General features: G+C 47.4%; 1 protein-coding gene across 1 annotated transcript in view; it reads right to left on the bottom strand.

The window, feature by feature from the left end:
• Positions 1-13086, bottom strand: part of LOC138453084 (dihydropyrimidinase-related protein 1-like) — a 325099-nt gene that overhangs the window by 50154 nt on the left and 261859 nt on the right. The gene's annotated exons all lie outside the window — the stretch shown is intronic.

Below are 13086 nucleotides of genomic sequence, written 5' to 3'. Positions count from 1 at the left end.
ATCTGTGGGACTTGGTTTGATTTATGAAATTTGACCAGATCGGTAGAGGTTTGACTTTTGCCTTATTGTGTGCCGGCCTTCTTACAGATGGATCGCACGTGCCTGCACCTGTTCCTACTTGTGACGTTGCACTGTTGAGGATGTTCAATGAATTATTCAGAGTAGTATTCGTTTCTCGCTGAGCAACAGCCGATTATGTTGTACTATGTACTGTTTCTTTCATTTTTCATGAATATGTGTAAGTACTCTTCTCTGCTAATAACTCACTATTCATGTCTTGAGAAAGGTTTTAGCAGGAATACTTGGGGCCTGATTCCATAAATCAGGCCCTTGGTCTTCCAATCATGCATTTTTAGGTCTGGTGGAAGATAGCTCATCTCTCTGATGCAACAATAATGAAGCAGAGTTCAACTAAAGGGCGCTGTTGATGAAGTCCACGGCATGCAGCATACATCATCGATCATGGCAGGCAGCCAGCAGCTGCATCGCCGGTTTCCTTACACAAAATGGCCACGTTCCTTTTGCTTACAGTTTACCCCTTTGCCATTTCTACTCACTCTGCCCATTTGGCAAGACTCTGCTGCATTTGCAGTGATACCCGACATTGTGAATGAACTTAGCAACAATCGCTCCTTGAGGTTTTGTTCAGTGGCGTAACACAAACTTTGGGGGACCCTCTGCGAGCCACATGTCCAACTGGCTGCACCAGTCTAGACACGTAAAATGATATACCCTTAAAGCATGCCAGGCCACATTTAGACATACCTAGACTGGTTGCAGCAAAATGCCAGTCGAAGCAATAACACTTATCATGGTCATTTGATCACAGATGCCCAGAACAATATACAATGGCGCAGTAACAAACGGCTAGACTGGCAGCACCCAAATGCCAGTCTAGCCAGGTAATTACACTTAGCAGGACTGCTTTATCAGAGATGCCCAGTTTGAAAAAAGTCAAGCCGAACTAAGAAATGACTAGACTGGCTGCACCAAAATGCCTCTCTAGCTACTAATACCACATATCATGCCTGCTTAGCCTGGACATGGAGGACCATTACGTTTTATCGCACAATACCCATCCCGCTCCACCCCCACACATATAACCCTCTACCTCCCAACCCCTGCCCCAAACCCCAAAATCAGCTTCTCAACCAGAATGACCTCCACATCCCTTTTCCTTGTCCCAGTGCTTACATATGAGCCTCCTTGCCTCATAGGTAAGTACTGGGATGAGGAAGAGTGGGACTAGGAGTAATGAAGATTACAGGTAACTAAGCCAGTCATTACCTCCATGTCCTGCTACCTCATGCCAGTACTTGTGTATGAGTAAAAGTGCCTCATACACAAGTAATGGGACAAGGAAGAATAGGGATTTGAGTAAAGATTACCAATAAGTAAGCAAGTGATTAGACACAAGAGTGGCGCAACCCCATTGGGCTGGCTGGGCTTCAGCCTTCCCCCACACCCATTTGACATTTTGGGCTATGTTGACTTAACCTGGCTGACCTACAGAGCCGTTGCCGGACAGAACAGGACACAGATGTTATACAGCACCTGGGTTTCACTAGTAACAAAGTCCCAGCAATTACTAATATAAAGTATTGCACTGTTAGTACATGCATTCAAATGCATAATTTTTTAGGCAATGATGTGGGTTTAGTACTTGCATGCCTGGGAAGTGACTGGAAGGGTAGGGAGGGGACAGGAGGCTGCTTATTCTCATAGCAGTACATAAGTGGGTGCTTTCAGACTTAAAGGAGAGAGTTAACTGCTTGTAAAATTGAAGCGGCACTAGAATAGTCTCATTAGAATGCATAAAGAAGTTAGATGCCCCAACACAAATAGGTTTGCCCCTCCCCCACTGCACGTGACGTTGGCACCTCACCCAACATTTGAAGGGTTAGCACCCCCAAGCCCCCTTAAATTTAAGTTTTGTTGCACACACACCATTCACCATACACACGCACGCACATTTAAGTGTGCACCCTTTCAGCATACAGATACACACAGGTAGCCAACCATACATTTAAGTGTGCACCCTTTCACCATACTGGCACACCCAGGCAGCCACCAATAACCGTAAATGTGTGCCCTTTCACCATACACTCACACATGTAGCCACCCATACATTTAAGCTTGTATCCTTTCAGCATGCAGGCACACCCAGGTAGCCACCCATACATTTAAGTGTGCACCCTTTCAGCATACAGATACACACAGGTAGCCACCCATACATTTAAGTGTGCACCCTTTCAGCATACAGATACACACAGGTAGCCAACCATACATTTAAGTGTGCCCCCTTTCAACATACAGGCACACCCAGGCAGCCACCCATACATTTAAGTGTGCACCCTTTCACCATACTGGCACACCCAGGCAGCCACCAATAACCGTAAATGTGTGCCCTTTCACCATACACTCACACATGTAGCCACCCATACATTTAAGCTTGTATCCTTTCAGCATGCAGGCACACCCAGGTAGCCACCCATACATTTAAGTGTGTACCCTTTCACCATACAGCCACACCCAGGCAGCCACCCATACATTTAAGTGTGCACCCTTTCACCATACAGGCACACCCAGGCAGCCACCCATACATTTAAGTGTGCACCCTTTCACCATACAGGCACACCCAGGCAGCCACCCATACATTTAAGTGTGCACCCTTTCACCATACAGGCATACCCAGGCAGTCACCCATACATTTAAATGTGCACCATTTCACCATACACTCACATTTGTAGCCACCTATACATTTAAGCATGCACCCTTTCACCATACACTCGACATGCACAGCCAGCCACCCATACATTTAATTAATTGTGCACCCTTTCACCATACACTCACACAGGCAGCCACATACACATTTAAGTGTGCACCCTTTCACCATACAGGCACATCCAGGCAGCCACCCATACATGTACGTGAGCACCCTTTCTCCAAACACTCAACACACACACCCAGCCACTGATGCATTTAATTGTGCATCCTTTCACCATACACTCACACTGGTTGCCACCAATACATTTAAGTGTACACCCTTTCATCTTACACTCACACATGTCATGGGGTTGATGGGAGCCCTATTACTTAAAAAAGAAATGGTTTCTTTTTGAGGTCAGTCTGAAATTATTTCCATTAAGGACCGAACCATAATGAAAATAATGTCTTTATGAAGGCAGAGTGACTACAAAAAGAAACTATTTATTTTTTAAGTCATAGAGCTCCCCCCTAACCCCATGAAATTGAGGCCTCCAGCCTAATGGCTACCATGTCATGGGGTGGGGAGAGCCCTAAGACTTCAAAAATAAATAGTTTCTTTTTGTAGTTACTCTGCCTTCATAAAGAAATAATGTCTGTTAAACTTTAACGGAAATAATTTCTTTATGAAGGCAGAGTGAAAACAAAAAATGTAAAATAAAATTTAAAGTCCAAGGGGCCCCCCCTGCCAGGACATGTGGTGGCAGGGCACCCCACACCGCAGTGGTTGAGTGGGCACCCTTTACGCCAGTGGTTTTGTTTTGAGTAGTGGCATGTCCCCAGACACTTTTTGCTTTTGCTTATGCAGTACTGTGGTTGTGGCCATGTTGACACATGTTTGGTTAGTTTACTTTTGCTGAAGGTTGTGCAGTATGATGTTGGATGTTTGTGTCACCGGAATCAGTGACCTCTTTGTCAGATGAATCAGACTCTGAAATTACCCCCTCCCCTAACTCCTCACCTTCTTCTTCTTTCCAGGTACCCTTCTTTTCTCTTCTCCGTGAAGGTTCCTTTTTTTTATGGAGGTAAGGACGACCCCGAAAGGAAGCCACCGTGTCTCCAATAAGGAAGACCAGGGGGCTCCTCTCCGGAATCGCCCAAGAGGGGAAAAAGCCTATGAGGCACAAAAAACCCCTGATGTTACGATGTTTGTGGTTGTGGTACAACTGGGTACAACTGGGAATCTCTGGAAGGACGTGTAGTACAGGAGATCTGGAGTACTCCGTGGAGAGGTACCCAGGTAGGGCAGTAGTCCAAGGTTTCCCAAAACGTTAAGCGAAGGCAGTCCAAAAAGGCAGGCAGGGATCCGGTACACGTTAAGCAAATAGACAGGTTTCCAAAACGGCAAGAAGAGGCAGTCCAGGGCACAGGCAAGGATACGGTACACTGTAGTGCAAGGGCAAAGGTACTCAGAAAAAACAGGAAAGTGTAGACCGGAGAAGGGAAGAAGGGAGGTAAGAAGCTGGAAGGAGAAGGAGAAGGTGGGTACGAGAAAATAAACACGGATGAAGAAAAAGAAAAGACCGGTTCAGCGGGGAACCAGACGGGAGGAGAGGCGCCAGGAAAAGGTGCTAGAAACCTCTCAGAGGAAAGTGCTGGAGGCACGAAAACAATGGAGACGAACGGGAACAGCAAGTTGCAGGTCTGAAACCCGGAAGCGTTGCAACGCATCCCCGACCCGGAAGGAGCTGGTAAAGACTCCGTGTCGGGGAGCGTCACAACCAATAGAATTAGGGCAGAAGAGAGAAAAACCCAGGAAAAGGGGGCGTGGCTAAGCGAAGGCTGAACGGAACGAAACTAGCGTCCGCGCCGCCATCGGCTCCACAAACGCCAGGTACTACATGTTATGACAGTATGCTCCTTCCGATAGGCCCCACCCCCCGGCTTTCCCGGGTGAAAAAAGTGATACTTGCGAAGCAAGGAAGGTGCATTAATGTGAGTGATGGGTTCCCAGGAATTTTCCGAGGAAGGATAGCCTTTCCACTTGACCAAATACTCCAATCTACCCCTACGATATCTTGAGTCACAGAGTTGGGCAACTTCAAACTCCGTCTGTGAGGAACCTCCAGGGATCGGGTTTAGATTTGCCTGACGTGCCCAGGGGTCAGCTTGGAAAGACTTGAGTTGGGAGGCATGGAATACAGGGTGGACCCTCTTTAGATTTGTGGGTAATCGCAAATGAAAGGCCACTGGGTTGATTTTTTGTATTATCTCATATGGCCCTAAGAACTTGGGAGATAGCTTGGAGGGATGGACCCAACGTGGGAGGTATCTAGTGGAAAGCATGACTCTGGTTCCTACCTCCCACCCCGGAACTGGTCGACGAGCTTTATTGGCTTGAATGCAATGGCGCGATTGAGCCGATCGAAGGCCCTCCTGTGCCTTCTTGTGGGTTTCCTTGAGGAGAGAGAGGGATGAATCGACAGCTGGCAAATCAGAAGAAAGACCAGAGACAGGAAGAATAGAACGAGGATGGTATCCATAGGTGCAAAAAAAAGGACTACACTTAATAGCAGAATGTACAGAATTATTATAGGAGAATTCTGCGAGTGGGAGTAATGTGTACCAGTTATCTTGTTGAGAATTGATAAAGCATCGTAGGTACTGCTCTAGAGTCCCGTTCAAACGTTCAGTTTGTCCGTTGGATTGCGGGTGAAATCCAGAAGTGAGAGCTCTTTCAATTCCCAATCTGACACATAACGCCTTCCAGAACCGGGAGGTGTACTGGCTACCGCGGTCTGATATTATCTTGTTTGGCATGCCATGCAACCGAAAGATGTCCTGGAGAAATACGCCTGCCATGTTGTCCGCTGTGGGAACCCCTGGTAATGGGGAAAAGTGAGCCAGTTTGGTGAACGAGTCCACCACTACCATGATACATGTGCAACCTTGAGATGGGGGTAAGTCCACAATAAAGTCAGTAGAGATGGTACTCCAAGGACTCTTGGGTACTTCACATGGTTCGAGGAGACCGATTGGTCGTTGGCGTGAAGACTTGCTCCTTAGACAAACGATGCAGGACTGAACATAACGATCCACATCCTCTCTCATCTTTGGCCAGTAAAAGTGTCGTTGAAGATACTCGAGAGTATTGGTTCCGCCTCGATGTCCCGCTAGTTTGGAGTCATGGCACCAGTTCAGTGCCATTTTGCGGAAAGATTGTGTGGGTAGGTACAGTCTTCCATTGACTATATAAAGACCATCTCTGACTTCATAAGACAAGCCTTTGGGGTGTTTTTCCAACTCGAAGCAACCTCCAGAGTCCTCCTGTACTTGTCTGAAGAATGTTGAAACCACTCCGATGGTTCTTGTCTTGGGGAACATGAATTCTGAAGATGTCTCTGTCTCTGGCAGATAGTCGCTTCGGCGGGAAAGTGAGTCTGCTACTAGGTTTAGTTTGCCTGGGATGTATGTGATATGAAAATCAAATTGTGCGAAAAAGTGGGCCCATCGTGCCTGTCGGGTGTTGTAGCACTCGAATTGTCTTAAGACTTGTAAGTTTTTATGGTCCGTCCGAATGGTGAATGGAAACTCGCCTCCCAGGAGGAGGTGACGCCATTCCAAACAAGCCGCTTTCATAGCTAACAACTCCCTTTCAATGACTGAGTAATTCCTTTGACTGGGGGTTAAGGTCTTGGATAAGTAAGCCACCGGATGTTCAACATTCCGTATTTCTTGAAGCAGAACAGCTCCTATAGCTGCTGAGGAAGCATCTGTCTCCAGAATGAAGGGCCGGTGTTGGTTAGGTTGTTGTAGGATGGGGGCTGAACAGAAAGCTTTCTTGAGCATCTTGAAACTGTCTTCGGCCTCAATTGACCATTTGAATGATGTTGTCGTCTTCTTTAGGAGAGAAGTGATAGGCAGAATTTTTTGAGAAAAATTAGGGATAAACCTCCTATAGAAGTTTGCCAGACCCAAAAACCGTTGGACCTCTTTGACTGAAGTAGGAGAAGGCCCGTCCAGGATGGAAGACACCTTGTATGGATCCATGGCGATTCCGTGGTCCGAGAGTATGAACCCGAGATAAGGGATGGAGGAGGCTGCGAACACGCACTTGGCAAGTTTGACTGACAAATGGTTAGTTTGAAGCCTGCGAAAAACTTCCTTGACATGTTTTTTATGGTCTTCAGGAGTTTTGGAGAAGATAAGAATGTCGTCTATGTACACCAGCGTGGTTTGGCACAGTAGATCAGAAAATAGCCGGTCCATGAATCGTTGAAATATCGATGGAGCGTTAACTAACTCAAAAGGCATTACTCTATACTCAAAAAGACCAAATGGGGTCCGGAATGCTGTTTTCCATTCGTCCCCGTCTTGAACCCGAAGAAGGTGGTAAGCGTTTCTTAGATCAAGTTTAGTGAAGATCTTGGCTCCGTGAACTGCTTGTAAGATTTCGGTGATCAAAGGCATGGGGTACCTATCCTTTATGGTGACTTTGTTGAGACCGCGATAATCAATACACGGCCTTAGTTCCTTAGATCCCTTCTTGGAGATGAAGAACAGTGAAGCTCCAGCGGGTGATTTCGACGGTCTTATGAGTCCGTTTTCCATATTGCGATCTAGATATTCGCGGAGGTATTGTTTCTCTTCAAATGTAAGGGTAAACATCCTTCCAAAAGGCACCAAGGCTCCTGGGGTTATATCTATGCAGCAATCTTCAGGTCGATGTGGTGGGAGTTTGATGGGTGTCTTTTCTGTAACTACCTCGTTGAATTCCTCAAGGTAATGTGGTAGACAGTGTACTGTTCGGATTTCACAGCTGTTGGAGGTCTTTACCATCTCGAACTTGGGTTCGGGTAAGCATTCTGTCTTGCAATACGATGATTGAAAATCCAACATATTACTAGACCAGTCGATTCTGGGATTGTGTCTGCGTAACCAGCAGATACCTAAAATAATGGGGAAGTGAGCCGCTCTGATGATATCAAACGCTATATTTTCCACGTGTTGTTGGATAGACAAAGTGAGGGCTATGGTGGTGTGAGTAATCATGCCCGAACTCAGGGGCTTGCCATCCACCCCTTCGACTTTCTGGTTTTCTTGTTTAGCGATTCTTTTAATTCCTTGTCGGTCTGCCCAGTGGATGTCCATGAAATTTCCTGCAGCTCCACAATCAAGTAGGGCTAAAGTAGTGACTTCCTTAGAGTCGATTCTGAGTGTGACGGTGAGCACCATCAACCGAGAATCCTCAGAGACCTCTGTAGAGGATACCGAGAGAGGAGCATAGGGACTGTGAACGGCCCCTCGGTTATGTGTCCCAACATTTACCGAGGGCGCACGTTTCCCGACTTTCTGAATGGTACATCTGGACAATCTCTGAGTAAGTGGGAAGCAGACCCACAATACATACACAGAGAGTTCTCCCTTCGCCTTTTTCGCTCCTCTGGGGTAAGTGGTGCTCGAGCCGTTCCGATCTGCATGGGTTCTTCTTTGGCGGACCGTTGGAAGGGTACCGATGAGGATGAGGGATCCCAGAGAGGGGGTGCGCTTGACTTAATTCGTTTCTTCTCTTGACGTCTTTCCGACATTCTGAAATCGATACGCAGGGTAGCGGTTAGGAGATCCGAAAAAGACCCAGGCCTTTCTATCCGTGCTAGTTCGTCCTTGAGGTCTTCCCTTAAACCCCGCCGGAATATGGCATACTGGGCCTGTTCCTGCCAACCTGCTTCCGCAGCCACTTGTTTAAAGGTGGTGATGTAGGTTAGGAGGTCTAAGCTACCCTGTCTAATATCAAGCAGATCTTCTGAGGCTAGAAAGGTGCTTTCAGTTCGTAGAAAGGTTTGCTGTAGCAGATTTTTAAAGGCATTGAAATCTTGCAGTACAGGGTCCGGTAGGTTAACAAGTGGGGTAGCCCAGGCTAGGGCGTTTCCGGTCATATGCATAATCATAAATCCTACCTTTGCGTGGTCAGAGGCAAAGGTCTGTGTGCGAAAAGAGAAATGTAAATTGCATGCATCCAGAAACTCCTTGACCTTCTTTGGGGAGCCGTCAAACTTTCCTGACACAAGAGGAAGCGGAGGTAAGTCAGGTGAGAGTCTTTCTCGGTCCGTCAGCCGCTGTTGCAGGGTGGCATTGGCGGCCTTTAGGTTCTGCATTTCCAGATTTAAGCTTTGTACAGCGGCTACTAGCTCTTGTACCTGCTGCGGGGTGGCCATCACTTTCTGTTGGCGTTGCAATCTGTCACCGGAATCAGTGACCTCTTTGTCAGATGAATCAGACTCTGAAATTACCCCCTCCCCTAACTCCTCACCTTCTTCTTCTTTCCAGGTACCCTTCTTTTCTCTTCTCCGTGAAGGTTCCTTTTTTTTATGGAGGTAAGGACGACCCCGAAAGGAAGCCACCGTGTCTCCAATAAGGAAGACCAGGGGGCTCCTCTCCGGAATCGCCCAAGAGGGGAAAAAGCCTATGAGGCACAAAAAACCCCTGATGTTACGATGTTTGTGGTTGTGGTACAACTGGGTACAACTGGGAATCTCTGGAAGGACGTGTAGTACAGGAGATCTGGAGTACTCCGTGGAGAGGTACCCAGGTAGGGCAGTAGTCCAAGGTTTCCCAAAACGTTAAGCGAAGGCAGTCCAAAAAGGCAGGCAGGGATCCGGTACACGGTAAGCAAATAGACAGGTTTCCAAAACGGCAAGAAGAGGCAGTCCAGGGCACAGGCAAGGATACGGTACACTGTAGTGCAAGGGCAAAAGTACTCAGAAAAAACAGGAAAGTGTAGACCGGAGAAGGGAAGAAGGGAGGTAAGAAGCTGGAAGGAGAAGGAGAAGGTGGGTACGAGAAAATAAACACGGATGAAGAAAAAGAAAAGACCGGTTCAGCGGGGAACCAGACGGGAGGAGAGGCGCCAGGAAAAGGCGCTAGAAACCTCTCAGAGGAAAGTGCTGGAGGCACGAAAACAATGGAGACGAACGGGAACAGCAAGTTGCAGGTCTGAAACCCGGAAGCGTTGCAACGCATCCCCGACCCGGAAGGAGCTGGTAAAGACTCCGTGTCGGGGAGCGTCACAACCAATAGAATTAGGGCAGAAGAGAGAAAAACCCAGGAAAAGGGGGCGTGGCTAAGCGAAGGCTGAACGGAACGAAACTAGCGTCCGCGCCGCCATCGGCTCCACAAACGCCAGGTACTACATGGTATGACAGTTTGCAATGCTAGATTTATTCTTTGTCTAACCTTCTATATGGATTTCTGTGGACCAATTGAACACAATATTGACCATCTAAGTGCACGTCTCAACTAATGCGATGTCTCAATCACTTTGAGCAATGTTGCGCAACCCTTAATGAGACAATTGATAGAAACATCCATAGTAATATTAACATTCCTGTGGCTTTGCATATTGCATATTGCTCCCCCTTGCCACAATATGGAGTCAACCCCATCTGGGAATGTATTTCGGTTATTCAAGTGGTGCGCACCTCCACCACTCTACCAGGCGTGTCTACAGCGAATCCGAGCCATACACTTCAAAACTGGGACAAAGAAGGAGTGTCCATAGCCTCGTTCATTCAAACCATCCATTCTGGAGTCTCGGTCCCATAATCACCAGTAACTACAGACCCACTTGTCCACCTCCCCAAAGAATATTTAAAGTCTTACAGATAACAATCGTCACACAACATGACTCATCCCTTGTCACCTCAGCCTAACTCCATCCGGCTTTGCAAGTGTCCTAGCCAAGTAAAGAGGCATAAGGGTGCATGACGAATTACTTAGACCATCCATATCTAGGAGACTTAAAGCCTCATCGTGAGTTTGGCGGTAATCTGTCAGTAATCAGAAGAATTACCCGCAAACTCAGTTACCATTGATGGGAAGGAGACATGTTCTTCCCACACCCCCAAGCGGTTTAGGAGTACAGCAAAGGGCATTATCATTAATTAAAGAGACCAGGGGGCAGAGGGGTGTCCTTATCGGTGTTCATACAATTACATTATTCTGCATTTTGTAGGTGTAATATGCATGCAGGAATAGCAGCCATTTTAGATATTAGCAGCCACATTATAGCACACAGTGTAAACGTGGTGCGGCAGACAGCACCCTAGGCCGCGAACAAGAGCAAAGGAATAGGTTGTATTACAAACCCTAATGAGAAAGCCCAGAGCTGCACAGATCCATAAAACGGTATGCAGTGATAGAATCACGGCAAAAATCTCGCCTGAAATCGCCTTAAAAATGCTGTTGTTTGATCCGTTAAAGTTATACCCCATTACACCATTTAAGGGGAGCGGGGGTTACGGGTGTGTTCCCCGCTCCCCTTAAATGGAATAATGGGTCTGAGGGTTGCGGGGGTGTCCCCCGCATCCTTTACATGGATTGCGGCAGCAAAACCACAACCTTTTTCCCGCAATATTTAGTGTTCACGATCATTTTTCCTGTGATTTTAACACATGGAACCAATAAAACCCTTTATTCCCGTAAAATGTTGCCAACCTTTGCGCCCTGGGAAGAATGTTCCCTGCAAGGCCCCAGGAAGATGGCTGTGGGCCTGTGAACAGCGTGATCCTATGAGGAGGGCACAGGCCTCCAACCCCCACCAGACCTAGTCAAAAATTATAGCCCCCCAAATGATTTGGTTTTAGGACCCCTGAATTCCAGTGTACCACATAACCCCAGACCACTGACCATAAAACCTGCTGGACCACCGATGGATCAAATGATCAGAAAGCAGGACCCTCCCGCCTTCATTCCTAGGTAATGTGATTTGTGCTGCGAGGTGCAGAGAGGGATGAAATTATAGCCCAGATAGAGGGTGGGAGGCCTTGGAGAATTGCTGGCCTGTCTGGGAGTGAGTGAAGTATCTGAGTTAGTATGACTTCGGCATACGCCCCCCTGGACTGCTGTCTGCTTTGTGCCAGGTAGCCTGGTACATAGAGATAGGATAGAGGTGCTTTTTCAGTTAGTATTACAATTGTTACATGATCATCGGCTGACCAGTGACGGCTGATACATCACCCAAGTGGACGATGCTGGACGGACGGACGGACGGACGAGGCAGAGGCCAATGGTCTGGCATCCTATGGAGCAGGCGACCTATGTGTAGGGTCTCTCCAATCAGCAGTGCAAGTTCTTATTGTATGTAATGACGGCACTAGTGACGATGCTGACTGTTATAATGTACTGCAAATGCTGAACTTGCCAGGACATTCCGCGGCAGCAGAGTTCTTTGTTGGCGCTTTTTCCTTTTGGATGGGAATAAAAACTTGTTATCTTTGCAAGAGGTGTACTGGGCCTTTTTCCCTAGTGGGTTGTATTTTTTCCAGTGGGAGCGTATGAGGGGCTTTCTTACACCATTGCTGCCACTGTGCCCCGTGGATTTACGACGCGATTACGAGTATCAGCACAGCAGTGTTAATCCCCATGTATGGAGTTCTTAGGACTGCGTGGAAACTTTGGGAATTTACGTGTATTTACTGCCAGCGGTAGTATCACACATTAAATTCACAGAGTTTTGGTGGTAAGGTGGAAGATTTACCTCGGGTGGGGTTGGCATTGGAGGCAGGGAGAAAGAGGACTTCTGTGTTTGAGGAGCCGAGCATGAGGCAACGTAGGGCTATCCAATGGTGGATTGCAGTTAGACACTTGGTTACACAATCAGAGATTGCAGGTGAGAAGGAGTGAGAGGAAGGTCTGAGCCTTGTCTACAAAAAGGTGATAGTTGAACCCAAAGGAGGAAATCAGTTTCCCGAGGAAGAATGAGGAGGAGTGGGCCCAGGACTGATCCAGCAGGAGCTCTTGGAGTCTAGCCAGACGCAAGTACTGTATTGTGCATGATCTCCCAGCAACCCTTGAAGGCATGCCATGAGAATACCCTAGAGAAAGAGCAAGTGGCCATCTGATGAGATGGCTGACCACAGTCCAAGCAACATCTTAACAGCACGCAGGTGTACCCTACAGAGAGGGCTCTGCATGCCGCCCGGGGCACATGGAAACGGCATGCCCATGGAACCCTTACTCAAGACATCAAGACATCTCGTGCAATCTACATGGTTAAAAAATACAAAAGGCGATGCCATCTGAGAACAACACAGAAGGATGCAGCAGGAGACATAGGGCTTAAGAGCCCTGGTTTGTAATTAAAATGAAGTCAGGTATGGGTCAGGTATGGGTCAGGTATGGGTCAGGTATGGGTCAGGTATGGGTCAGGTATGGGTCAGGTATGGGTGAGATCTGCACATACACTTTGCTTGCTTACAGGCAGGTTAAGGATCCCTGATGATTCAGTAATCAGTGTGAGTAAATGACCCGAGCAAAATGATGGCAGGTGGCTCACAATCGCTTCTTCTTAGAGTTTAGAACAATAGGGTCACCTAGAAGGAC

This window comes from Ambystoma mexicanum, chromosome 4p, assembly GCF_040938575.1.
Source record: "Ambystoma mexicanum isolate Mex_15411 chromosome 4p, UKY_AmexF1_1, whole genome shotgun sequence".
NCBI lineage: Eukaryota > Metazoa > Chordata > Amphibia > Caudata > Ambystomatidae > Ambystoma > Ambystoma mexicanum.
This window is presented reverse-complemented; position numbering and strand designations above follow the sequence as displayed.